Genomic DNA, 27,740 nt, shown 5'->3' with positions numbered 1-27,740 from the left:
CCACTATCAGATGTGTTGCTATATTGCTCAATAACTTCATCAATATCATCCATAATCACATTATTGTCTTCTTTTTTGTTTCCTTGAACATCCTCGCGAGGTTCATCTTGTACTATATCACGCATATCATCCATTATGGTGTCATCATGCACATCATCATTAATTGTTGGATTGTCATCTGCTATCTCCATGTCAGTAATATTACCATATATTGGTTTTTAACGATTAGATATAGGGATGACATACTACCATCCGTTATTGTTTACCATTGGATGATACACAATGTGTATTTGAAAAACAAAAGCAAAAAACTTAAGTACTTATTATATTGTGTATATGTATAACATGTATAAATATAAAAAAATTAGCCTTTGCATATATACCTGCTCGCATTGTTGAGATAGTACTAATGTGTCATTCTTGTTTTGGTGAAATTTTGTAGAGTCAATGATTACAAAACCACTTGGATGACGTCTGATTGTGCAATGCTCACCATTTGTTACCACTTCTTTAAACCACTTCACATCCAGTACATATATAAAGAATCGTTTGAAGTCAAGCTTCAGAATATCTTGGATCAAGCCACAATAACCTTCCATGGTACCATTGGCAGCCTCAAAGTGAGCAAGGACACCACAATCTTGGGTATTTCTCTTTTCATCTATACGTTGAGTTCGAAGATGTTTACCCTTACACCAAAGTGCATTGAATAATGTGCACTAGTAGTAAAAGATAAAAGATCAAACGTGTCAATTATTTATATAAAATAAAACTTATAGAAACAAATTCATTGATAGTATGTCTCACCTTTGATAAGCAACCTCGTGCGTATTCCCACTCTTCTTGAGATATATTAATTTCTTCCTCTTTTTCCATTCTCTCCATTTCCTCATGTAACCAATCTATATCAATATGATGTGGGAGCACATTTAGATGATCTGGAAATGAGACATTACGTCCATATCTAGTGCGAAATTCTTGTCTTTCGCTTTTTCTTCTTGCCCTTGCTTCATTATATAGTGTCACCCATTTGCTCATTACATCACTATTGAGCACACAAAAACTATTTAACTTACGAAGTTCTTCTTTTGTTAGCACTTTCCTCAATCCTTTTCCTTGAGGTACTATAGAGGTCATCCTCAAGTCTTCATCATCTTTCCATAGTCGTGGTTGAGAGGGATCCACTTCAGCAAGATATTCAGAGATATAAACAAGGGATGGTTGCACTAACCAACCCTCAGCCATGCTTCCCTCAGGCCGTGCTTTTTGCCTCACAAAATCTTTCAAGGTTTTCATGAAGCGCTTAAGAAAAAACATCCACCTTACATGAACTGCCCCACAAAGTGCGATCTCATCAATCAAATGTACGAGTAAATGTAATTGAGTAGTCAAAATGGATCGAGGAAAAATTTCCTCCACCAAACAAACCACCTCAATAGATAATACTCGAGCATCTTGCAATGTGTTTGGATCAATTTCCTTCGAGCTCACGTATCTGTCAAGATGTATTTGAGAATTGTTTATTTTTGTGTAGAAATTCAAAGATATATAATGAAAAAATACAATGTATACACACCTCACAAGCTCTCCCATCTTGTAAATGATATCACGTACATCTTTGGAGGCACAATGGGATATGCTAGTAGGAAGTACGAACTGAATGTAAACAATATTCATAGATCAAATGATTATTTGAGAAAAAAGTCATCATACCCCAAAGTTTACACATAGTTACTTTGCTAATTACTATATTCATGGTTAGAGATACCCTTACTTGAATCATTTTGTGCCAATCGTGGGACTTCAAACCAGATAGTTGCTCCACACCTCTTTTCTTTTTCTTTGTGAAGGCTCCCTTGAGACATCTCATACATCCTGTGGGTGTTTGAAAGCTATATATTTGTTCCTTCACTATTTTTTCCTCGTTCTTTGATAACATCCAAGGTGCATGGGGTAGCTCAATCTTTCCTCTAGGTCCAATGCGTGGCGAGGCTCGTCTCATGCGACCAATATTACGTTGTCGTAGATTTCGTGTAAGGGCTGCTGAACACGGAGTTCAAGTTGCAACAATGAAAGAGGCTAACAAGAAGAAATCAAATTTTTGATGCCAAAGTTCACTATATTCCTTACCAAGTAGATTACATGAGGTCCATGTTCAGAAAAATTAGTAGTATTTCATAATCTGTTTTGCATTCAGGTGTTTGAAGAGAGTTATGCCATTGGTACATAGACTTGAAGAGTCTTAAAGAGTTCTGCTCGGTAACAATCCCTGTGAACAATTCTCGATCTAATCATTTGAGCAATCACTTGGCCATGAAGCTAGTTTTGCCGGTCTCGGAATCACCCAAAATGCTCACCTTCAGCACCACAGTCTCTTCTTGCTGAACATTGACAGAGAGCAAAGTACACTCCAAATCCCTCGCTGATTCATGACAGAATGCACCCACTACAAAAGGTGGTGTTGTAAGCGTAGTACTGAAATTGTGAAGAAGATTAGTGTATTCAACTGAAGTATTGCCTATGTTAAGGATGTGATCACCATTTGATCTGGTACTGTTTGTGCAATCAGACTGAAACTCTGTGGTACTTATGGTGTTAGGATTGTAAGGAGGCAGTGCCAAATCAGAGGAGCTTCCTGTCTGTAGTATCTATCCTCCTATCTGAGCTGCAGCATGTAGCTTATGCCAAGTTCATAGACTTGGGCATGTCACAGCTTGAAGAACTTTGATTCTGCGCACAATTTCAGGTGATACAATCTATTGATTCTTTACCTGACTGTCTAACCGTGCAACTACAGCAGGTTTGACTAGAATACTTTCTGCAGGTCCAATTGAAGTAGTTGTGCCACCCTCACCAACCACAGGGGCTCTCACCTCAGATCCAATTGCCCTACTATCTGTTGGTGTAACTGGATTACTTTGGCTGGGTTGGTCAACCTCAGCACTCTTTCTTCCATGATTTTTTTTCCCTTGTCATCTCCTTCTGCTGAAGATTCTTTAATTTCCACAACTTCAGGTGCTAAACTTGTTCTGAATAATGCATAGCCAACAAGGACAACATTCACAACAAGAACTGTGGTGATTAGCGTCCGGAAATGATATCAGATAGGCCGTTGTTGCACGCCTACTTCAAGAGAGGGATCAGGTGATGTAGAGAAGGTCTGCAAGCCTGCTCAATCAACATTTGCCAGGAAAGGAGTCATGGTTTTCCCACAAAAAGGGATGTCTAGCAAAGGACCCACTGATAGACTGCATCACAACTTGAAAGACTGTTTTTCAAGCCTCCAGATCTACACATGCAAAACATATGTCACACCAAAGCCCACTCTCATGCTAGGAAGACCTCATAATTTACATTGGATGGGAAGGTCTTTGGAAGTACAGAAACCACTGCATCAGTTAGGATTGCACTATGGAGACATGCTTCCTCCCATGCTTCAAAGACCTCATATTTGCGTTTTGGAGCCTTCCACTCAGCATACCATCAACAACCAATAGATCTGCAATAATGTTGTTAAGCTGTTTTATGTACCTCAAAACCAGCCTCTTCCAAGCAGAGCACTAATCTTATACTTCCAAACCAGCCTTCCAAATGAAGCCCTGAACTCCTGATCTCCCGCACTGTGCATAGAAATTATGTAATTAGCCTGAAGTTGACAAGAACCAGCTTCAAGCTATTTCCCATGCTACCAGCACCAAGTCCATGCTATCTCCCAAGACACTGAACCGTTGTAGGATCTCTTGCTATCTGAACTGACTTGACCATATGAAGATACTGCATCAGAAGTGTCCAGAATTTGAGCAGAAAACTCAGATTCAGGCCATTCCTTCATAAAAACTTCTAGAGTTCTTAATTGGCATAGCACCACTCCAGATTCAGCCCATCTGCATATTCAGCAATGCTCCATGAAGGCCTGTAGTGTTCCCATCTTAGATCAAGACAAGAAATTGTTGCAACCAAGGTCAAGGCAAGAAATCGTTGTGGCCGCTAATTTTAACGTCTTACAACAACAATCTAGAACACAAACTGCTATGCACAATAAGGCAAAACAAACAGCCCTCGTCAATGCATCCACGTCCAAACAACAATTATCCTTTGACAATATCCCATTCTCAATCTATAGTGACCAAATAGAGTGCAGTAGACATCCCATCGCAATAGACCCTTCTCAGACTACATTCATCAAAATTTTTCACTAAACATTCTCCAAAAGCTCCATAAGTGTTTGCCCGCCATGGATAGCCCTTTCAAAAATATCCCCCTTTTTCCTAGCTTTTTCCCTCTACAATCTCAACATAGCATTCGTAAGGCTATTCTAAATGTACAAAGCTTTCTATCTTTCCCTCCAACTTTCAAAACAGAAAGCCTTCTCTTTTACTACCTCAATGGTTTCTCCCATGAATCCATGGTATCAAATGCACCAATTTATAACCAACCTTTGAAATCAGATGTAGCAAAGGATTTCTGCTGTGATCCAATCGAAGCAAGGTCCATAAGTTCAGCTATGGATGACATGAACCACAAGTATCAGAAAAATAGCATGATAGCACGATCTGATTCAATGCTTCAATGACCTTCGATGTCACAAAGCTCTCTGGTTCATCTCCTCCATGCGCCTCATGTTCGCATTCTCCATATCCCCTCATTTCTTTGCAGTCTTGACTTCATTGGCATGGAGCATATTCAGGAGGGAAGAATCAATCTTTACTAACGTTAGCTTCTACTCCACCTCCTTTGATTCCATGATTTCCTGCACTTTTCTTAGAGATCATCATTGAAATTATCAGCTTGATAATGTCCTTTGGCATCAGTTTTTCATATTTTTCTGTCACACATACAACATGCATACAAATTGAAACACACATAAACACAAACACACAAGTGGAGTATGTACATTGGATGCGGGTACTGAAAGGACAGATTATCTTAATGCATCAATCACACACAATGAATCACACGCGAAAAGATAACACAAATGCACAACAAAAATGGAGGTGTTTACGGCTCGGATGCGCAGCAGCACAACATCCACCCCCTCTAAACCTGCGCATCCTCCGGATGAGCCAACTATCCAGGATCATCCAAGTCCACAAACAGGTCCAATCATTCATCAGTTTCTAATAGATCTATTTCTCCATCAGCTTCATCCTGTCCCACTGCCCAACCTATGCCAATAGGGGTAGTATCAACTGTCAACATGATTGGTCGTCCACACTAATAATCCGCCTTGCGAAGAGTAGGAGCTGACTATAATAGCTTCTTGAGTTTACGCACAGCTTTCAAATGCTTCTCATCCCAATGAAATTTCTGCCCCTTTCGAAGCAGCTGATAGAGAACATCTACTATGTGAGCAAAATGAGGAATCCAAATCATGTAAAATACACAAGCTCCCACAAATTTCCGCACCTCTGAAGTAGTCGAGCAATACTCTGCAATCCTGCTTATGGCATCCACCTTTGCAGGTGAAGGATTCTTGCCATAATAACCAACCATATGCCTAACTATAATGACTTCATTAACACCAAAGATAGATTTCAGCCCTGAAAGAGTCAAGTTTACCTCCTCTAATCGTGTCAATATTTGCTCACAAGCAACCAAGTGTTCAGCCACAAACTGTCTACATCCTCGCAAATCAAAACACTCATTCTTTTCTTCTTCTGCACAACCCTACATCATCTAGGAAAGGCATGGTATACTGCGGAATATAGTCTCGTAGAACTCTATGCATAGCATTCATCATATGAGCAACTGAGTTGGTGGCACCTTGAGGCAAGGTACACATCCTCACAAGACCAATAGGTGTCCGCATAGTAGTAATATCCCTGCTTTCCAAGGCAAGCGAAAAACTGATCATAACCAGAATACAAGTCACCTAGAGAATAGATGGCTCGTCCTGCAAAAGCCTCAGCAAACTCATCCACAACTGGACTTGTTCCCACATTCCTGATTCACTTTGTTCACGCGCTGCATATCCTGAATAAATCTCAAGGTACCATTCTTATTTGGTATAGTAAACCACCTGTTAGAATAGAGCGCAGAAGAAGGTTCCAAAATCCCCATCTTAATCTTCTCATTCAGCAACTCTATCAGCTTTGCCAAGTGTGCTTTAGGCACAGGTATAGGACGTATATTCCATGGCACATGAGGGACAGTGAAGATGACCATAGGCACAATCAATTCGGGACTAATGCAGCCAATTTCATGAGGAAAGAAAGCAAATGCCTTACCATGACATCCAAGCATCTCTCTAAAGCATTCTTTTCCACTGGAAGCAAGAAATCATCATTTCCAATCTTCAATTCTGCAAGAGTTTCAGCTGTAAATTTATGTCCAATATTTGTAGGATTTCTCAACATAGGCTGCTTCATAGCTTTTTCTATCTGCTCATCACTATCAAGAGGAAGTGGCCCTGCAATCGGCTTAACCTTCTTATCAACTGTTTTATATTTCATGTCAACCTTGGCATCAGTCAGGCACTCTTTTCTTTGCTGCAATTTCTGCAAATTTTTAGCAACTCTCAACTCTGTTGCTGAAAGATTTTAGCCCTTTGCTCTATGGATTGAAGATTTTAGCCCTTTGCTCTATGGACTGCATGGGTGCAGCCTCATACTCCATATGCTAAATTTTTCCAGCATTTAACTCTGCTGGCTGAAAGGTTTTAGCCCTCTGCAACTCTGTAAGCTGATCAAGATCAGCCATAGATTTAGTTTGCTGAGTTTTCTCAGCCTCTAACTCTGTTTTCAGCATAAAATCAAAAATTTCCTGAAACATATCCAAGGTTTGCACATGTATGATCTTTGAACCCTTACATACATAAGTTTTCAGCATTGTTCCCATCTCAGACAATGTATCCGTATAAGACATCCCTTCATATAGCCCATCTACATGCTCTTCTGCTTGCAAAATACCTGCAATCTTCAACTCTTTCTCCTTACGACCAATGTACTGCCTGGCAGCTCTAGAAAAATCTGAAATTTTCTGATAAATCATTGAACTATCTGAAGAAAAACCAACAAAATTAGTGGAGAAAGAATGGATGCCAGGAGGCAAGATCTCCTCTTTTCTCCGCTCCGTACCACTGGCGTCTCGCAAGACAGCAGTACCTAATGAAAATCCAACTCCTTCGCAGGTAGTGGTGCCTCACGCAAGGAGTCCCTATTTCTCGGATGATTTACCCCAACAGTCATAAACTAAACAGCTCGCATACCATCCTTACTGCGTATCCGTGCATAGGCTGAGCCATCATCCATCACTTTCGTTTCCATTCTTGCTTCTGTAATGAAAGGCTGTCCAAGAATAATCGGATAAGAGCAAGAATCCTGAACAAAGCAATGATAATCCTCTTCAACATTACCAATAGAAATTCATATGCTCGGACAAGTAGCATACATATCACCAGAATTATTATTGGCGGATCTCATGCGCCAGCCATGCTCTGCATCCATAGGCCACTTGCCACTCTCATAAAGACCTTGAGCAATAAGATTAATATCGGAACCATGATCGACTAAAGCGACCAAAGGAATCTGTTTCTCTCCAATCCTTACCACCATCTCAGTGGTTGCTCTAGCCCAATGACTACGTGAACAATGGCTGCGAGGAATGAGGATAGGGGTATCATCATCTTCATACTGCATAGGCTGAACTATTTTCTCCAATTGTGGATTGACAGAAGCATTCTCAACCATCACTACATCATCATGCTCTTCCCCAAGAGCTCCATGCCATAATCCTTGTAAAGTAGGTCCTTCCATTGCATGTCGTTTCCTCCGCAAAAGATCCTGCATCTGATCCTGTATTTCTCTTCTAGCAATCCCAAGAGCTTCTCCAACAGTAAAAGTGACTTCACTATTCAAAATTCTTTCATGAAAAATCTTACTCATATCCGTCTGCATATCAAGGTCTGAGAAGAGCTTGAATCCTGGCTCCTTTCTTGGTTGCCTCTTCTCTTTCATCTGCTTGTCTCCCATAGGTTGTTCATGACCTGATTGAGTTGGAGAACTTGTCATAGATGGAGCTGTAACAGGTGGTGAAACAAAGTCACCCCCTCTAGTCTTTTTGGAGGTGCTGAGACCCTCCTTATCTCTTCTTCTCTTTTTCTCAACCATGGCATCTAAACCCTGTGTTTTTGCCATATAAGCAAAAATAGAATACCTGTCAATAGGAGAATCCCATCCCGTTTCTCCTCCAATGCTGGAGCCCACACAAGTCATAGTGGATGCCTGAACTTTCCCTCTTCTCGCTATCTCCAAGGCAGAGGACCGTAAAGCAGAGTCTCCATCTAATTTCTGCTCAAGCTGGACTCCATAAGCTGAAGCATCTCCTCTAACACTCATATAAGCTGATCGCGCAACCATATCATCAACAAGCTTCTTCATGCCTCCCTTACCAAAGTTCGTGTCAAGAGGAGCACTAGTCTCTGTCAGCCTTATCTTCCCATCTTGTCCCCAGAACACTATATTCTTCTTACGCGCTTCCTGAAAAGCATCATAATCTCTGCAATGTTGGTGCTCTGTACTATCGCACCAAATACATCGTCTCCCTTTTCTTTGGCCAGCTGGAAAAGCAGTCACTCGAGTAGGTGCTACAGCAGGTACTGACATAAGTTGCTCTTTTAACTTTCCAACTTCAGCTTTGACTGCTTCAATCGTCAAATTTGCCAAGCCTTTAATAACATCATCTACAGATAAGGGCACTGGAGCAGCATGAACTGGTGGATTTACAATAGGAGGAGTAGGCTTAGGCATAGAACTTGCAGCAGGGGTAGAAGAAGAGGTCTCCAAGGATTTTTTAAAAGCAGATCCTGTATTACGATGCAATCATACTCTCCTGCACTGCTTCTTAACAAGAGCATTCACAGCATCAATGACATGTCTCCACTCGGTCTTTAAACCTGAACCGGTAGCTTAATCTTCCAAAAGATCATCCAACTTTTTCTGTAAATCAGCATCAGTGGCTTGTAAAAATAATTCCACTTTCTGCATCTCCAAAGCTTGCTGCTCAGTTCCATCCAACTGATCATAGCGGTTCTCAAACTCTCGCAGAAGGGCGGTAACTGAAAGTCCCTTATTAGGCATAGAAACCCATGCTAAGAAATTCTTGCGGTTCATAAGACCTGTATCCTCCAGGAAATATTCATATTTTAATGCCTTCTTAAACTCTGCCCAACCAGCATGTGTTCCTTGAATTTTTGAAATTCGGACTTCAAGAGCGCGTACCACAATCCGCAAGAAGTAGCAGCTCCAAACATCTTGAGAAACCCCAAAAAAATCATCTTTTCTTCATATAAATGCAGGTAAGTTGACACTTGTTGGCCATTGAACTGCTTCATCTCCTGTTGGACAGCTTTCAAGGCATCCATGGCATCACTATCACGTTTCTGTGAGCTTGCTGCTGCATATAGGTTGTAAATAACTGAAACAGGTTCTTCATGACCTTGTCATCTGTCATCTCTTCTTGCAAGTCTCCCATCTTGCTGAAAATTGACGCAGCACTTTCACATCGGGTTCACTAGAAATGTCATAGATTTCGTGTAAGGGCTGCTAAACACGGAGTTCAAGTTGCAACAAGGAAAGAGGCTAACAAGAAGAAATTGAATTTTTGATGCCAAAGTTCACTATATTCCTTGTCAAGTAAATTACATGAGGTCCATGTTCAGAAAAATCAGTAGTATCTCATAATCTGTTTTGCATTCAGGTGTTTGAAGATAGTTATGCCATTGGTACATAGACTTGAAGAGTCTTAAAGAGTTCTGCTGGGCAACAATCCCTGTGAACAATTCTCGATCTAATCATTTGAGCAATCACTTGGCCACGAAGCTGGTTTTGCCGGTCTCGGAATCACCCAAAATGCTCACCTTCAGCACCACAGTCTCTTCTTGCTGAACACTGACAGAGAGCAAAGTACACTGCAAATCCCTCGTTGATTCATGACAAAATGCACCCACTACAGAAGGTGGTGTTGTAAGCGTAGTATTGAAATTGTGAAGAAGATCAGTGTATTCAACCGAAGTATTGCCTATGTTAAGGATGTGATCACCATTTGATGTGGTACTGTTTGTGCAATCAGACTGAAACTCTATGGTACTTATGGTGTTAGGATTGTAAGGAGGCAATGCCAAATCAGAGGAGCTTCCTGTCTGTAGTATCTATCCTCCTATCTGAGCTGCAGCATGTAGCTTATACAAAGTTCATAGACCCAAGCATGTCGCAGCTTGAAGAACTTTGATTCTGCACATAATTTCAGGTGATACAATCTGTTGATTCTTTACCTGACTATCTAACTGTGCAACTACAGCAGGTCTGACTAGAGTACTTTTTGCAGGTCCAATTGAAGTAGTTGTGCCACCCTCACCAACCACAGGGGCCCTCACCTCAGATCCAATTGTCCTACTATCTATTGGTGTAACTGGATTACTTTGGCTGGGTTGGTCAACCTCAGCACTCTTTCTTCCATGATTTTTTTCCCTTGTCATCTCCTTCCGCTGAAGATTCTTTAATTTCCACAACTTTTGGCGCTAAACTTGTTCTGAATAATGCATAGCCAACAAGGACAGCGTTCACAACAAGAAATGTGGTGATTAGCGTCCGGAAACGGTATCAGATAGGCTGTTGTTGCACGCCTACTTCAGGAGAGGGATCAGGTGATGTAGAGAAGGTCCGCAGGCCTGCTCAATCAACATTTTCGAGAAAATGAGTCATGGTTTCCCCACAAAAAGGGATGTCTAGCAAAGGACCCACTGATAGACTGCATCACAACCTGAAAGACTATTTTTCAAGCCTCCAGATCTACACATGCAAAACATATGTCACACCAAAGCCCACTCTCATGCTAGGAAGACCCCATAATTTACATTGGATGGGAAGGTATTTGGAAGTATAGAAACCGCCGCATCAGTTAGGATTGCACTATGGAGACATGCTTCAAAGACCTCATATTTGCATTTTGGAGCCTTCCACTTAGCATACCATCAGCAACCAGCAGATCTGCAATAATGTTGTTAAGCTCTTTTGTGTACCTCAAAACCAGCCTCTTCCAAGCAGAGCACTAATCTTATACTTCCAAACCAGCCTTCCAAATGAAGCCCTAAACTCCTGATCTCCCGCACTGTGCATAGAAATTATGCAATTAGCCTGAAGTTGACAAGCACCAGCTTCAAGCTATTTCCAATGCTGCCAGCACCAAGTCCACGCTATCTCCCAAGACACTGAACCATTGTAGGATCTTTTGATGTCTGAATTGACTTGACCATATGAAGATACTGCATCAGAAGTGTCCAGAATTTGGGTAGAAAACTCAAATTCAGGCCATCCTTCATAAAAACTTGTAGAGTTCTTAATTGGCATAGCACCACTATAGATTCAGCCCATCTGCATATTCAGCAATGCTCCATGAAGACCTATAGTGTTCCCATCTTAGATCAAGACAAGAAATTGTTGCAACCAAGGTCAAGGCAAGAAATCGTTGTGGCCACTAATTTTAACGTCTTACAACAACAATCTAGAACACAAACTGCTATGCACAATAAGGCAAAACAAATAGCCCTCGTCAATGTATCCACATCCAAACCGCAATTATCCTTTGACAATATCACATTCTCAATCTATAGTGACCAAATAGAGTGGAGTAGACATCCCATCGCAATAGACCCTTCTCAGACTACATTCATCAAAATTTTTCACTAAACATTCTCCAAAAGCTCCATAACTGTTTGCCCGCCATTGATAACCCTTTCAAAAATATCCCCCTTTTTCCTAGCTTTTTCCCTCTCCAATCTCAACATAGCATTCGTAAGGCTATTCTAAAAGTACAAAGCTTTCTATCTTTCCCTCCAACTTTCAAAATATAAATCCTTCTCTTTTACTACCTCAATGGTTTCTCCCATGAATCCATGGTATCAAATGCACCAATTTATAACCAACCTTTGAAATCAAATGTAGCAAAGGATTTCTGTTGTGATCCAATCGAAGCAAGGTCCATAAGTTCAGCCATGGATGACATGAACCACAAGCATCAGAAAAATAGCATGATAGCATGATCTGATTCAATGCTTCAATGACCTTCGATGTCACAAAGCTCTCTGGTTCATCTCCTCCATTCGCCTCATGTCCGCATTCTCCGTATCCCCTCCTTTCTTTGCAATCTTGACTTCATTGGCATGGCGCATATTCAGAAGCGAAGAATCAATCTTTACTAATGTTAGCTTCTACTCTGCCTCCTTTGATTCCACGATTTCCTGCACTTTTCTTAGAGATCATCATTGAAATTATCAGCTTGATAATGTCCTTTGGCATCAATTTTTCATATTTTTCTGTCACACATACAACATGTATACAAACTGAAACACACATAAACACAAACACACAAGTAGAGTATGTACATTGGATGCGGGTACTGAAAGGACGGATTATCTTAATGCATCAATCACACACAATGAATCACATGCGAAAAGATAACACAAATGCACAATAAAAATGGAGGTATTTACAGCTCGGATGCGCAGCAGCACGACAACGTAAATCCTCCCTTACATTAATTGAATCACGAGCCCCTATGAAGTGATCCCATAATGTAGATACAATATTTTTGAATATGTGCATGGGGTCCAATAGGTGATTGATCTTGAGTTCAGTCTAGTACGGAAGATGAGAAAATATAGAGAACCTAACAAACAAACAATATATTATGTAAACAATTCATCATGCTAAATACTTTAAAGTCAATCGAGAGAAATGCACTTCTTACCGACTCATGCTAAGTGGAGGGTGATTGTCGGCATTAATCCATCTCTCCTTCCAATCTCGAATGGTTAGATATTGTGGAGTCATTCCATTAGTAGGGAGAACATATTTGGGATGGTCATTAGGAAGAAATCGATGATTATTGTCATAGATAACCTTCTTTAAACGTGCCGGCCTAGAGGAAACTAGAGAGGGACCGCAAATAGGACATGCATGATATCCTGACATGGTTAAACGTGAAAAAAAAGTGAATTAATAAAATGCAATCGATTCAAGTCTTGAATTTCAAATATAGAGTTATATACATGTACCTAAACACTCTCCGTATCCTGGAAAGTCGTGCATGGTCCACAACAACATGGCCTTCAATGTGAAATCTCTAGAGGATGCAGATGCACTTGTATCTTGCACCTCAATACCTTTCCATAACATTTCTAACTCTTCAATCAAAGGCTTTAAGTAAATGTCCATGTTTTTTACCTTGTGCTTTCCAGGAATCAGAAGGGACAACATCACATGTCCCTTTTTAATTGCCATGGATGGAGGAACATTATAGTTCACCAATACTACTAGCCATATGCTATATGATGTGCTTTTGATGCCAAATGTATTGATTCCATCTATACCTAAACCAAATCTCAAATTTCTTGGCTCTTCTTTGAAAATGGGCCACAAATTATCTATATATTGCCATGCGGGTGTGTCTGCAGGGATCCTCCATTTTCCATCACTTGAACGATGACTAGCATGCCATGACATGAGCTTTCCAATAGACTTACACTTGAACATAAGTTTTATACATGAAACAATCATAAAATGTCCACTACAACAGAAATGAGGCATAGACGTACACGTTAGACGCGCAAAGTCGGGCGCGTCTATCAGAGCGTCTATAAATGCGTGTAAACGTGTATGTAAATAGATGTGAATTTTGCGTCTATATATCCGCGCAAATAGATGCTAATATAGACGTCCTAGCAGATGCACAATTATTTAACCACCTAAAATTAGCAATTCACATAATTGAAAAACCAAAGTTAATAATTATTTAACCACCTGAAATTGATTCTTGAGCATGCACATGTGCGCATGATAAAAACCATAGAATTAAGAATACACATTGAATCATTGAATTAAAAAACTAGAGTTAATAATTTCTTTTTCATTGCTCTCTAATGAATGGCAGTTCCTCCAGTTGACAACCCTGATATAAGTAATTAGCGGGCAAGCGACAAAAACCTTACAATTAGTAGCAAGCATTGCAATATGTATCTCGTAATTTCTCTATGTACTTGAAGATGATAAAAGGTACTTCCTTTTTATTATGGAAAATTCAATGCTTGCTTTAAAATTGACTATTAATTCTTGAGTATGCACGTGTGTGCATGATAAAAAGCATAGAATTAGGAATACACATATATTGAATCAATAAGCAAATTAAGTATGTTACAGTGAATGATCCATCTCATCTTCAATGAGATCAGCCCTTGCTAAACTATCTACTTCTAGGTCTATGTTACCAAGAGGTAACGAAACAAATAAGTCTATCCCACTATGTTGCTATATTGCTCAATAACTTCATCAATATCATCGACAATCACATTATTGTCTTCTTCTGCTTTGATTGAACATCATCACAAGGTTCATCTTGTACTATATCACGCATATCATCCATTATGGTGTCATCATGCACATCATCATTATTTGTTGGATTGTCATCTGCTATCTCCATGTCGGTAATATTACCATATATTGGTTTTGAACGATTAGATATAGGGATGGCATACCACCATCGGTTATTGTTTAGCATTGGATGACACACAACTTGTGTTTGAAAAACAAAAGCAAAAAACTTAAGTACTTATTATATTGTGTATATGTATCACATGTATACATATAAAAAAATTAGCCTTTGCATATATACCTGCTGAATTTTTGAGATAGTACTAATGTGTCATTCTTGTTTTGGTGAAATTTTGTAGAGTCAATGATCACAAAACCATTTGGATGACGTCTGATTGTGCAATGCTCACCATTTGTTACCACTTCTTTAAACCACTTCACATCCAGTACATATATAAAGAATCGTCTGAAGTCAAGCTTCAGAATATCTTGGATCAAGCCACAATAACCTTCCATGGTACCATTGGTAGCCTCAAAGTGAGCACGGACACCACAATCTTAGGTATTTCTCTTTTCATCTATACGTTGAGTTCGAAGATGTTTACCCTCACACCAAAGTGCATTGAATAATGTGCACTAGTAGTAAAAGATAAAAGATCAAACATGTCAATTATTTATATAAAATAAAACTTATAGAAACAAATTAATTGATAGTATGTCTCACCTTTGATAAGCAACCTCGTGCATATTCCCACTCTTCTTGAGATATATTAATTTCCTCCTCTTTTTCCATTCTCTCCATTTCCTCGTGTAACTAATCTATGCCAATATGACGTGGAAGCGCATTTAGATGATCTGGAAATGAGACATTACATCCATATCTAGTGTGAAATTCTTGTCTTTCGCTTTTTCTTCTTGCCCTTACTTCATTATATAGTGTCACCCATTTGCTCATAACATCACTATTGAGCACACAAAAACTATTTAACTTACGAAGTTCTTCTTTTGTTAGCACTTTACTCATTAATTTTCCTTGAGGTACTATAGAGGTCATCCTCAAGTCTTCATCATCTTTCCATAGTCGTGGTTGAGAGGGATCCACTTTAGCAAGATATTCAGAGATATAAACAAGGGATGATTGCACTAACCAACCCTCAGCCATGCTTCCCTCAGGCCATGCTTTTTGCCTCACAAAATCTTTCAAGGTTTTCATGAAGCGCTTAAGAAAAAACATCCACCTTACATGAACTGCCCCACAAAGTGCGATCTCATCAATCAAATGTACGAGTAAATGTAATTGAGTAGTCAAAATGGATCGAGGAAAAATTTCTTGCACCAAACAAACCACCTCAATAGATAATACTTGAGCATCTTGCAATGTGTTTGGATTAATTTCCTTCGAGCTCACGTATCTGTCAAGATGTATTTGAGAATTGTTTATTTTTGTGTAGAAATTCAAAGATATATAATGAAAAAATACAATGTATACACACCTCACAAGCTCTCCCATCTTGTAAATGATATCACGTACATCTTTGGAGGCACAATGGGATATGCTAGTAGGAAGTACGAACTGGATGTAAACAATATTCATAGATGCAAATTATTAGTTGAGGAAAAAGTCATCATACCCCAAAGTTTACACATAGTTACGCCACTAATTACTATATTCATGGTTAGAGATACCCTTACTTGAATCATTTTGTGCCAATCGTGGGACTTCAAACTAGATAATTGCTTCAGACCTCTTTTCTTTTTCTTTATGAAGGCTCCCTTGAGACATCTCATACATCGTGTGGGTGTTGGAAAGCTATATATTTGTTTCTTCACTATTTTTTCCTCGTTCTTTGACAATATCCAAGGTGCATGGGGTAGCTCAATCTTTCCTCTGGGTCCAATTAGTGGCGAGGCTCGTCTCATGCAACCAATGTTATGTAGATCCTCCCTTATATTAATTGAATCGCGAGCCCCTATCAAGTGATCCCATAATATAGATACAACATTTTTGAATATGTGAATGGGGTCCAACAGATGATTGATCTTGAGTTCAGTCCAGTACGGAAGACGAAAGAATATAGAGAACCTAACAAACAAACAATATATTATGTAAACAATTCATCATGCTAAATACTTTAAAGTCAATCGAGAGAAATGCACTTCTTATCGACTCATGCCATGTGGAGGGTGGCTATCGACATTAATCAATCTCTCCTTCCAATCTCGAATGGTTAGAGATTGTGGAGTCATTCCATTAATAGGGAGAACATATTTGGGATGGCCAATAGGAAGAAATCGATGATGATTATCGTAGATAACCTTCTTTAAATGTGTCAGCCTAGAGGAAACTAGAGAGGGACCGCAAAATAGGACATGCATGATATCCTGACGTGGTTAAACCTGAAAAAACAAGTGAATTAATAAAATGAAATTGATTCAAGTCTTGAATTTCAAATATAGAGTTATATACATGTACCTGAACGCTCTTCGTATCCTGGAAAGTCATGCATGGTCCACAACAACATGGCCTTCAATGTGAAATCTCTAGAGGATGCAGATGCACTTGTATCTTGTACCTTAATACCTTCCCATAACATTTCTAACTCTTCAATCAAAGGCTCTAAGTAAATGTCCATGTTTTTTACCTTGTGCTTTCCAAGAATCAGAAGGGACAACATCACATATCCCTTTTTAATTGCCATGGATGGAGGAATATTATAGTTCACCAATACCACTGGCCATACACTGTATGATGTGCTTTTGATGCCAAATGGATTGATTCCATCCATACCTAAACCAAATCTCAAATTTCTTGGCTCTTCATTGAAAACGGGCCACAAATGATCTATATGTTGCCATGCGGGTGTGTCTATAGGGATCCTCCATTTTCCATCACTTGAACGATGACTAGCATGCCATGACATGAGCTTTCCAATAGACTTACACTTGAACATAAGTTTTATACATGGAACAATCGGAAGATGTCGCAAAACCTTACGAGACACATCCATTGACTTCATCTCCACTTCATATCTTGATTCGCCACAAACATGACACTCTCGTGCGAACTCATAAATCCCACGAAATAAGACACAATCATTGACACATGCATGGATCTTGATATAATCGAGGCCTCCCAAAGATGTCAAGTAATGTCTAGCTTGCTCTCTCTTAGTTGGCAATTTGTTTCCTTTTGGAAGCATTTGTGATAATAACCTACATATATTTTTAAAAGTGAGTTAAAAAACCACCAACATATATTTCTGTTTGATTTCAAAATAGAATTAACAATTAATATTATGATTCATATATAAGCCAAACTAAATTGATACCTACTTCAATAACACATCCAAATAGACATTACTCCATCCATAAATTGTTTGCAAGTTAAGTATCTTGAGGGACGTACGAAGAATGGAGTACATATAACCTTCATACAATGGAGTAGATGATGCTACAGATAGTGGATCATCTGGCTTCGTAGAGTGACCTTGTCCCTGAACCGGTTGTGAAAATAGATGGTGTACCATGTTGTCCAAAATCTCATTCTCTACAACTTGATGGGGCATTTCATGAGGGCTACTATTATGGTCGTCAGTCTCTACTCTTCTTGAAGACTCTGCCTCCTCGCGTCGATGTTTTGCAGTCTCTCGACGCACGGGAGGGAGCATCTGAGGATGTGGCACCGCATCTTGCTCAACCACAAAAGGGAGTTTTATGTACGTTGATATATAATTCCCGTAACATAGACTAGCAATCTTAGTGGTAAAAAAAAAAACAATGAATACCGGTGATTTTTCTTGGTCCCATTCTCCATACAAGCTGAGGTGTGACATTGCAATTCGACGTGCTCGAAAAATACACCCTCGACAATGATCACACATGCATTTAATTTTTTGTCGTAGCCATGCATCTCGATTATGAAGGCACAATGTTTCATCCTCACTTGAGGATGTGCTCATTTACTCACAAGCTTGCACTGCACTAGGTAATGACGATGTCGACATGATTAAACCTAATTCATGACAACATCAAAATATTTATCATTCATATGTTTACATAAGATCTCAATTTTAAATACACAAAAATCATCATCTTTAAACTTATTTTAACTTATCTTAACTTATCAAAACTTAAGAAGAATTCACTATCAAAACTTATCTTAAAAACAAAAAATTATGATAAATCCCAAATGCGCGTCTAAATCCGCGTCTACCTACGTGTCTATTTTCGTGTCTATATTCACATCTATCTGAACAATAGATGCACATATACACGCGAAAATAGACGCACACGTCAAAATTCAAACCATACTTAAATCATTTCTTTTCAAACTGCCTCTTTCGTTTCCTGCGTTTTTTGTGGTTCTGAAGCTTGAATTTAGTCGGCATGGAGTCTCTTCATGCCTCACCTCCTTATGAATCACCTCTTCTTTCATTTCAAACACACAAGAAGGGAAAAAGGAAAGCCAAGGAGAGGCAGAAAGCGAAACCAACAACTTTAATCAACATGCCAAATCTTGAACTTGTTGATATCCAGACATCACTGTTAGAAGAAGAAAAGAAGCTAAAAACTAAAGAAGAACCAAGTACCTCTAGAGATGAGCATGCATTATATGTTGGCAACAGGTACAAAGGCAAGAAAGATCAGCTCTTTTGTATCTCTAAATGTCTCAAACTCTTCCATAATGAATGAGCATTACCCATCTATTTCCATTCACTGAAATCAGTAATTTCTTGAGCTTCATTACTCAACCTTTCATTGCCTGACCCTGACATGAAATTGATTGCCTATTTTGCCTCTTGATCATAAGAAAATCATTACCCAATTGGTAAGTGAGAGAAACTTTGTAAGCAGTGAGTCACTGCTGTACGAGAAGAAGCAGCAAGAAAGCAAACAAGCATCAAGGGAGGGTAACTTACCAAGGAGAGGAAGAAAGAGAAGGAGAAGCGCTACCACCTGCCACACCAAACACCCAAGGTGAGTCTCTCTGTCTCTCTGTCTCTCTCTCTCTCTCTCTCTCTCTCTCTCTCTCTTTGTTTCTCTCTTCATCTCTCTACTCTGTCTCTGTATTTAGGATTTTTTATTCCATTATGTATTGCATTATGTAAATCGTCAATGGCTGTCGTCGGCCTAAAATCGGCCGACCAAGCGCGTCTGCTAGCACGTCTACATCTCAATGTAGACACGCAAAAATGTCTCCTTTCAAAGCGTCTGAGAGTGCATCTTAGAGCGCGTGTGCTGGTGCGTGTGCTCTGCAATGTACACGTGATGATACACGCGCTGCACAGAAGGTTGACCTGCAGTCTACACGCGATTATAGATGTGCATTGACCTGGGATACGCGTCTGGCAGCGCGTCTATGCTGCATGTTAAATGCGCAAATAGACGCGCTGGACAGAAGATGAACTCTGGAGCGCGTCTCAGAGCACGCCTAACCTCCAATGTAGACGCGGGGATACATGCGCCAGGTCTCCCAGTTCTAATATTAAACAATGTATTTTTGCAATGATGAATGTGACCAATCCCATGTTTGTGTTTATTAGTTTCCTTGTTTAAGAGAAGCATTAGCACTTAAGTGTTATGCTCAATGTCTAAAGAAAGCTCTTTGAAAATGTAGGTAATATATGATTTTTTATATGCAAATAAATTTATCTTTTTCCTGTGTTTTTTTCGCAGATGTCGTATCCTGGTTCATCTAGCAATGACCCAGATGTGGATCGCATGAATGATACATTGGCCTCCTTTGACAGGGGGGTCAATGCATTTTTTGGAGGTTTTCCTAGTAGGAAAGACTTCATGGGAGAGATGACTAGACACCTTGGCCGCTCTCCCACAGTGGACGAGGTGTTTAGTGTCATGTCTGGGACGCCTCTGGCGTCTTTGCCTGGCACTACTTTCCAGACTCGACATGCAGGTACTCCACATACAGGTACTCCACATGTAGGTACTCCATATGGAGATACTCCATTTGCAGGTACTCCACGTGCTCCACGTGCATCGGGTGAAGCACAAGCATCTGCAAAAGCATGTGCATCTGCAGAAGCTCGTGTGTCCAGCGAGGCAGAGGGCAGTCGACAAAGAGGGAGGAGGAAGAGTCGAGGGGGAGGACGAGGGTTGTGTGGGGTTGCCTAGGAGGTGGCGAGCAATCACCCTCACTAGTAGATCATGTAGAGGAGGTTGTACGCCATTACTATATAGTTACAGATACTAGTGGCATCTTTCATGATGATGAGGGAAGGGATGTAATGGCGTACATGAGGAGCATTGTGCATGCGACGTATAAAGATTGTTTCATTGCCTTCAAAAATCAAAAAAGCGGCTTGTGGCAGGAGGTGTTGAGGACTGTCCATAGGAGGTACCCAAATCCTGAGGGTCAGCGATTCTCCAATGATTGGGGATGTACAAAAGTGAGGGATATGATTCACAACAAAAGATCCCACCTCATGACACGGGCCAGGGACTCACTGCGGAGGGTGGAGGAGGGGCGTAGAGCCTACAGCCAACCACCTATGTGCCACCACATAGAGTGGAATAAAGCCAAGAAGAAAGCAGCTAAGAAAGTGAAGAGTCGCCAGCCCGCAGAGACGCAATGGATCCAAATGGAAACAATGAGATCGTCGCATTACGGATTGGGCGGCAGAGAGTCGTGGGAGACAGAGTTTGTAAGTATATTTTGATTTTTAGTTTTTTTAAATTTATATTTTTTTAAATTATTTATATATTTTAGTCTAATATATTGTGACATCTAATTGTTTGTATATCTCTAAATGTTTTGCAGACTACCATCATTGGTAGGACACCTACCCCTAGAGAGGTAGGTTACCATCATAACCACGTAGCGACATGGCTTCACTTTTATGAGGAGGTTCTCATCACTAAGGGCAATACAACCGGGCCATGAGGATTCGACAGCTAGAGGAGGTATGTTTTTCTTACTTTCCTATTAAAAGTATAACTAATTATAACTTTTTCTCCACCTTGTCTATGTAAGCAACCCTGATCTTTTGTGTGTGTAGGCGAACCCGGATGTGGAACACAGCGAGGAGGGGGATAGCGACGCTAGTAGCCATGGTGGTACTAGCGAGGATGTTTCCTCTTTAGATTCGTAGAGGAGTACCATACCTCCTCATGAGGCATTCTTTTCTTGTATATGTATGATATCTCTTTGAGCCTACTGCTTGCGGCCACACTTTAGGTCGCAAGCACTCAAAACTTCTCTTGTAAATGCTTTGATATATAATGAATACATGGACTTTTACTTTCAATTCTCGTGCCTGTAAGATACATTGTCTTTTTTCCAAATACACAATCTGATGTATGGGAGAGGGGAAAAAAAAACCAGAGAGCATGTGGTTACTCTCTGTTTTTTTTTTCCAGTTCTGTTTTGCGCTTCTAAATTGCTGGTAATTCGCGTTTATTCGCGCGTCTATAATGCAGACTACACGCGCTTATACACACGCTGCATAATTCAAATTAAAAAAGAAAATTAAATATCTTTTTTTTAAAATGACATTTTTTCTTTTTCGTTTGCGTCGATCAGTGCTTGTAAAAGCGCGTCTATCAGCGTGTCTATATGCGCATGTATATGTGCGTCTATTTGTGCATGTAAATTCATCGATAAATGCGATTATAGACATGGAATGATAGATATGCAAATAGACGGGTGGATAGACGCGCTCGTAAGTTTTTCTCTGTATTCAAAAATCGCGTCTAAATGTGCGTCTATGAGGCCTTTTTGTTGTAGTGGTCGCAAAACCTTACGAGGCACATCCATTGACTTTATCTCCACTTCGTATCTTGATTCGCCACAAACAAGACACTCTCGTGCAAACTCATAAATCCCACAAAATAAGACACAATCATTGACACATGCATGGATCTTGACATAATCGAGGCCTCCCAGAGATGTCAAGTAATGTCTTGCTTGCTCTCTCTTAGTTGGCAATTTGTTTCCTTTTGGAAGCATTTGTGATAATAACCTACACATATTTTTAAAAGTGAGTTAAAAAACCACCAACATATATTTTCGTCTGATTTCAATATATAATTAACAATTAATATTATGATTCATATATAAGCCAAAGTGAATTGATATCTACTTCAATAACGCATCCAAACTGACATTACTCCATCCATAAATTGTTTGCAAGTTAAGTATCTCGAGGGACGCACCAAGAACAGAGTACGTACAACCTTCATACAACGCAGTAGATGATGCTACATATAGTGGATCATCTGGCTTCGTAGAGTGACCTTCTCCCTGAAACGGTTGCGAAAATAGATGGTGTATCATGTTGTCCAAAATCTCATCCTCTACGACTTGATGGGGCATTTCATGAGGGCTACTATCATGATCGTCAGTCTCTACTCTTCTTGAAGACTCTGCCTCCTCGCGTCGACGTTTTGTAGCCTCTTGACATCCGAGAGGGAGTATCTGAGGATATGGCACCGCATCCTGCTCAACCACAAAAGTGAGTTTCATGTACGTTGATATATAATTCCCGTAGCATAGGCATGCAATCTTAGTGGTAAAAAAAAACAATGAATACCAGTGATTTTTCTCGGTCCCATTCTCCATACAAGCTGAGGTGTGACATTGCAATTCGACGCTTGAAAAATACACCCTCGACAACGATCACACATGCATTTAATTTTTCGTCGTAGCCACGCATCTCGATTATGAAGACGCAATGTTTCATCCTCACTTAAGGATGTGCTCATTGACTCACCAGCTTGCACCGCACTAGGTGATAACGACATCGACATGATTAAACCTAATTTATGACAATATCAAAATATTTATCATTCATATGTTTACATAAGATCTTAATTTTAAATACAGAAAAATCATCATAAATACATTAAAACTTATGATAAGAATTCACTATCAAAACTTATCTTTTTTTTAAAAAATTATGATAAATCCTAAATACGCGTCTATATCCGCGTTTAACTACGTGTCTATATTGGCGTCTATACTCGCGTCTATCTGAACAATAAACGCGCATATACACGTGAAAATAGATGCACACGTCAAAATTCAAAACATACTTAAATCATTTCTTTTCAAACGGCGCCTTTCCTTTCCTGTGTTTTTTGCGGTTCTGAAGCTTGAGTTTAGCCGACATGCAGTCTCTTCATGCTTCACCTAGTCTCTTCATACCTCACCTCCTCATGACTCGCCTCTTCTTGCATTTCAAACACACAAGAAGGGAAAAAGGAAAGTCAAGGAGAGGAAGAAAGAGAGAACAAGAAAGAGGAGAACAAGAAGAAGTAGCAAACAACCAAGCAAGCATCAAGGGAGGGTAACTTACCAAGGAGAGGAAGAAGGAGAAGGAAGAAGCGCCACCACCCGCTACACCAAACACCCAAGGTGAGTCTCTCTCTCTGTCTCCCTCTCTCTCCCTCTCTCTCTCTCTCTCTCTCTTTGTTTATCTCTTCCTCTCTCTGCTCTGTTTTTCTATTTAGGATTTGTGATTCCATTATGTATTACATTTTGTAAATCATCAATGGCGGTCGTCGGCCTAAAATCGGCCGATCGGGTGCGTCTCATAGCGCATCTACATCTCAGTGTAGACGCAAACATAGACGCAAAAAATATTTTCTCTCAGAGCGTCTGAGGGCGCGTCTTAGAGCGCGTGTGCTCTGCAGTGTACACGCGATGATACGCGCGCTCCACAGAAGGTTGACCTGGAGTCTACACGCGATTATATACGCACATTGACCTGGGATGCGTGTCTGACAGCACATCTATGCTGCATCTTAGATGCGCAGATAGACACGCTAGAGAGAAGGTTGACTCTGGAGCACGTCTGAGGGCGCGTCTAACCTGCAATTTAGACGCGGGGATACACGCGCCAGGTCTCCCAGTTCTGATAGTAAACAATATATTTTTGCAATGATGAATGTGACCAATCCGATGTTTGTGTTTATTAGTTTTCTTATTTAAGAGAAGCATTAGCACTTAAGCGTTATGCTCAATGTCTAAAGAAAGCTCTTTGAAAATGTAGGTAATATATGATTTTTTATATGTAAATAAATTTGTCTTTTTCCTGTGTTTTTTTTGCAGATGTCGTATCCTAGTTCATCTAGCAATGACCCAGATGTGGATCGCATGAATGATACATTGGCCTCCTTTGGTAGGGGGGTCAATGCATTTTTTGGAGGTTTTCCTAATACGGAAGACTTCATGGGAGAGATGACCAAACACCTTGGCCGCTCTCCCACAGCGGACGAGGTGTTCAGTGTCATCTCTGGGATGCCTCTAGCATCTTTGCCTGGCACTACTTCCCAGATTCCACATGCAGGTACTCCACATACATGTACTCCATATGCAGGTACTCCATTTGCAGGTACTCCACGTGCTCCACGTGTATCGGCTGAAGCACAACCATCTACAGAAGCACGTGCATCTGCAGAAGCTCGTGCGTCTAGCGAGACAAAGGGCAGTCGACAAAGACGGAGGAGGGAGAGTCGAGGGGGAGGATGAGGCTTGTGTGGGGGTTGCCTAGGAGGTGGCGAGCGATCACCCTCACCAGTAGATCACGTAGAGGAGGTTGTACACCAATACTATAAAGTTACAGATGTTGGTGGTATCTTTCATGATGATGAAGGAAGGGATGTAATGGCGTACATGAGGAGCGTCGTGCATGCGACGTATAAAGATTGTTTCATTGCCTTCAAAAATCAGAAAAGCGGCTTGCGATAGAAGGTGTTGAGGGCAGTCCATAGGAGGTACCCAAATCCTGAGGGTTAGTGATTCTCGGATGATGGGGGACACACAAAAGTGAGGGATATGCTTCACAACAAAAGATCCCACCTCATGACACGGGCCAGGGACTCACTGCGGAGGCTGGAGGAGGGGCGTGGAGCCTATAGCCAACCACCTATATGCCACCGCATAGAGTGGAAGAAAGCCAAGAAGAAAGCAGCTGAGAAAGTGAAGAGTCGCCAGCACGCAGAGGCACGACAGATCCAAATGGAAACAATGGGATTGTCGCATTACGGATCGGGCGGCAGAGAGTCGTGGGAGGCAGAGTTTGTAAGTATATTTTGATTTCTAGTTTTTTTAAATTTATATTTCTTTCAATTATTTATATATTTTAGTCTAATATATTGTGACTCATAATTGTTTGTATATCTCTAAATGTTTTGCAGACTACCATCGTTGGTAGGACACCTACTCCTAAAGAGGTAGGTTACCATCGAGGCCATAACCGCGCAACGACATGGCTTCACTTTTATGAGGAGAGTCTCATAAGTGAGGACCAATACAACCGGGCCATGAGGATTCGAGAGCTAGAGGAGGTATGTTTTTCTTACTTTCCTATTAAAAGTATAACTAATTATAACTTTTTCTCCACCTTGTCTATATAAGAAACCCTGATCTTTTGTGTGTGTAGGCGGACCTGGATGTGGAGCATAGCGAGGAGGGGGATAGCGATGCTAGTAGCCATGGTGGTACTAGCGAGGATGTTTCCTCTTCAGATTCGTAGAGAAGCACCATACCTCCTCATGAGGCCTTCTTTTCTTGTATATGTATGATATCTCTTTGAGTCTACTGCTTGCGGCCACGCTTTAGGTCGCAAGCACTTAAACTTCCCTTGTAAATGCTTTGATATATAATGAATACATGGACTTTTATTTTCAATTCTCGTGCCCGTAAGATACATTGTCTTTTTCCCAAATACACAATCTGATGCGCCCTTAAGAATTTCTCTTTGATGTGTCCGTAAGAATTTCTCTATATTCAAAAATCGCGTCTAAATGTGCGTCTATGAGGCCTTTTTGTTGTAGTGGGAGGGAAGAGATTGAGATACAAAAATGCAACTAATGATGAAAGGAGATATGTTCATCGAACTTTCAACATGCATTTGAAACGAGTAATAGAACATAAGAAAGTGTTTCTTAAGAAGGGAGAAACTTATAAAGTGGGAGATAAAGTAGTTATGAGATGTGACGAAGATACCATTGTCGATATGAATGTAGCCTTTGAAAGCATTCATATCACTTTTCTCATTTGAATGTCATGGTGAAGTGAGGCTTTTTTTGGTGCACATTACTGTAGACAATGTATTATGATTGAAAGAGGCCATAAAGTTTGGTTGTGGATACCACTACAAGCATGACTCACTTGCAAAATAGTTTTGTGCCTTTTTTGTCGAATTATATTAGATCAATATAACCATTATTACGTAAATTTATCCCACTTCAACATGGAAATTCTATTATTGTATGTGAGACAAAGGATCTGAGACTAAGATCATGCTTAATAAAGATAGGTTGCATTCCTCCTTGACTAGATCACAATGAAATAATTTATATGAATGGTGATTTATCAACACAGTGTGGGCCAAATGACTTAAAATATGCCATCATAAGGTTAGTTACTTATGAAATAAAGCAAGTTAAAGTGGAATGGTTGACTAAGGTCTACTTGCAAGAAAATATTTGGAAGGTGAAAGGAGAGGATAAAAAATGGAAAGATTGGTAGTTGTGTATATTCACATAAAAGCGATAACATGTTATCAAAACAAAAACAATGATAATCAATTAAAGAAAAAAAAATCATACCTATTATGTGGCATTTACTTGAATATGACTCAACAATATTATGAGATATCTTTATTAAATATCTTTTTTTATGTTACCTAACACTTTTTCAATAAAATTAATTTTACATTTTTTCATAGTCACCACATTTACGTAGGTTTCAAATGTCAACTTCTAGTTTAGAGATGGTGGCTCTTTTAAAGAAGATGATGAGTAATGATCCCAGGTTCCTTGGGCTTATGGATTCTATGATGAATGAAGCAAAATGTACAAATTTTTTGAGATTAATATAATTTTTGTAATCTAACTATTCAGTAATAGGTGGTTCAATCAAATATATTATTATTTATTTGTTTCTTTTCTTTCTTAAAATTTTATAATCTCATTAACATTATAAATCTTGATGAATCGTGTGCAGATATAAAAGAAAATATTATGAAAAATGGTACAAGAGAGAATGAGTAAAAGGAAGATAAGGAGATCACTTGTCTTGATGTTTTATTGAGTCTACAAATAGGTACCTTTTTTTGTAGATAATGATCAATTATCATAAACAATTATCTAATTAGGGATATTTGATATCTTATGTTTCATGAAGTATAATCCGTGTATCATCATATGATGAAATTTTTCAACCACCCACCTTAGAAAAAAGAGAAAATTGTAGATTTTATGGCAAAAAACGCTTGGTTGAATGGTTTAAAAGTCAACATGTAGTCATGCTTAAAAATTATTGATGAGTATGAAAATGGTTTTACTCCTTAAAATCAAATGATCTACTTTATAAAAATGTTAAAAAATAAGATATTGAATTGATAATCTTTC

Source organism: Lygodium microphyllum, chromosome 11 (genome assembly GCF_053477565.2).
Source record: "Lygodium microphyllum isolate KBCC chromosome 11, Lygodium_microphyllum_v1.1.10, whole genome shotgun sequence".
In the NCBI taxonomy this organism is placed as follows: domain Eukaryota; kingdom Viridiplantae; phylum Streptophyta; class Polypodiopsida; order Schizaeales; family Lygodiaceae; genus Lygodium; species Lygodium microphyllum.
The sequence above is the reverse complement of the archived record's forward strand: the minus strand, read 5'-3'. Positions refer to the sequence as shown.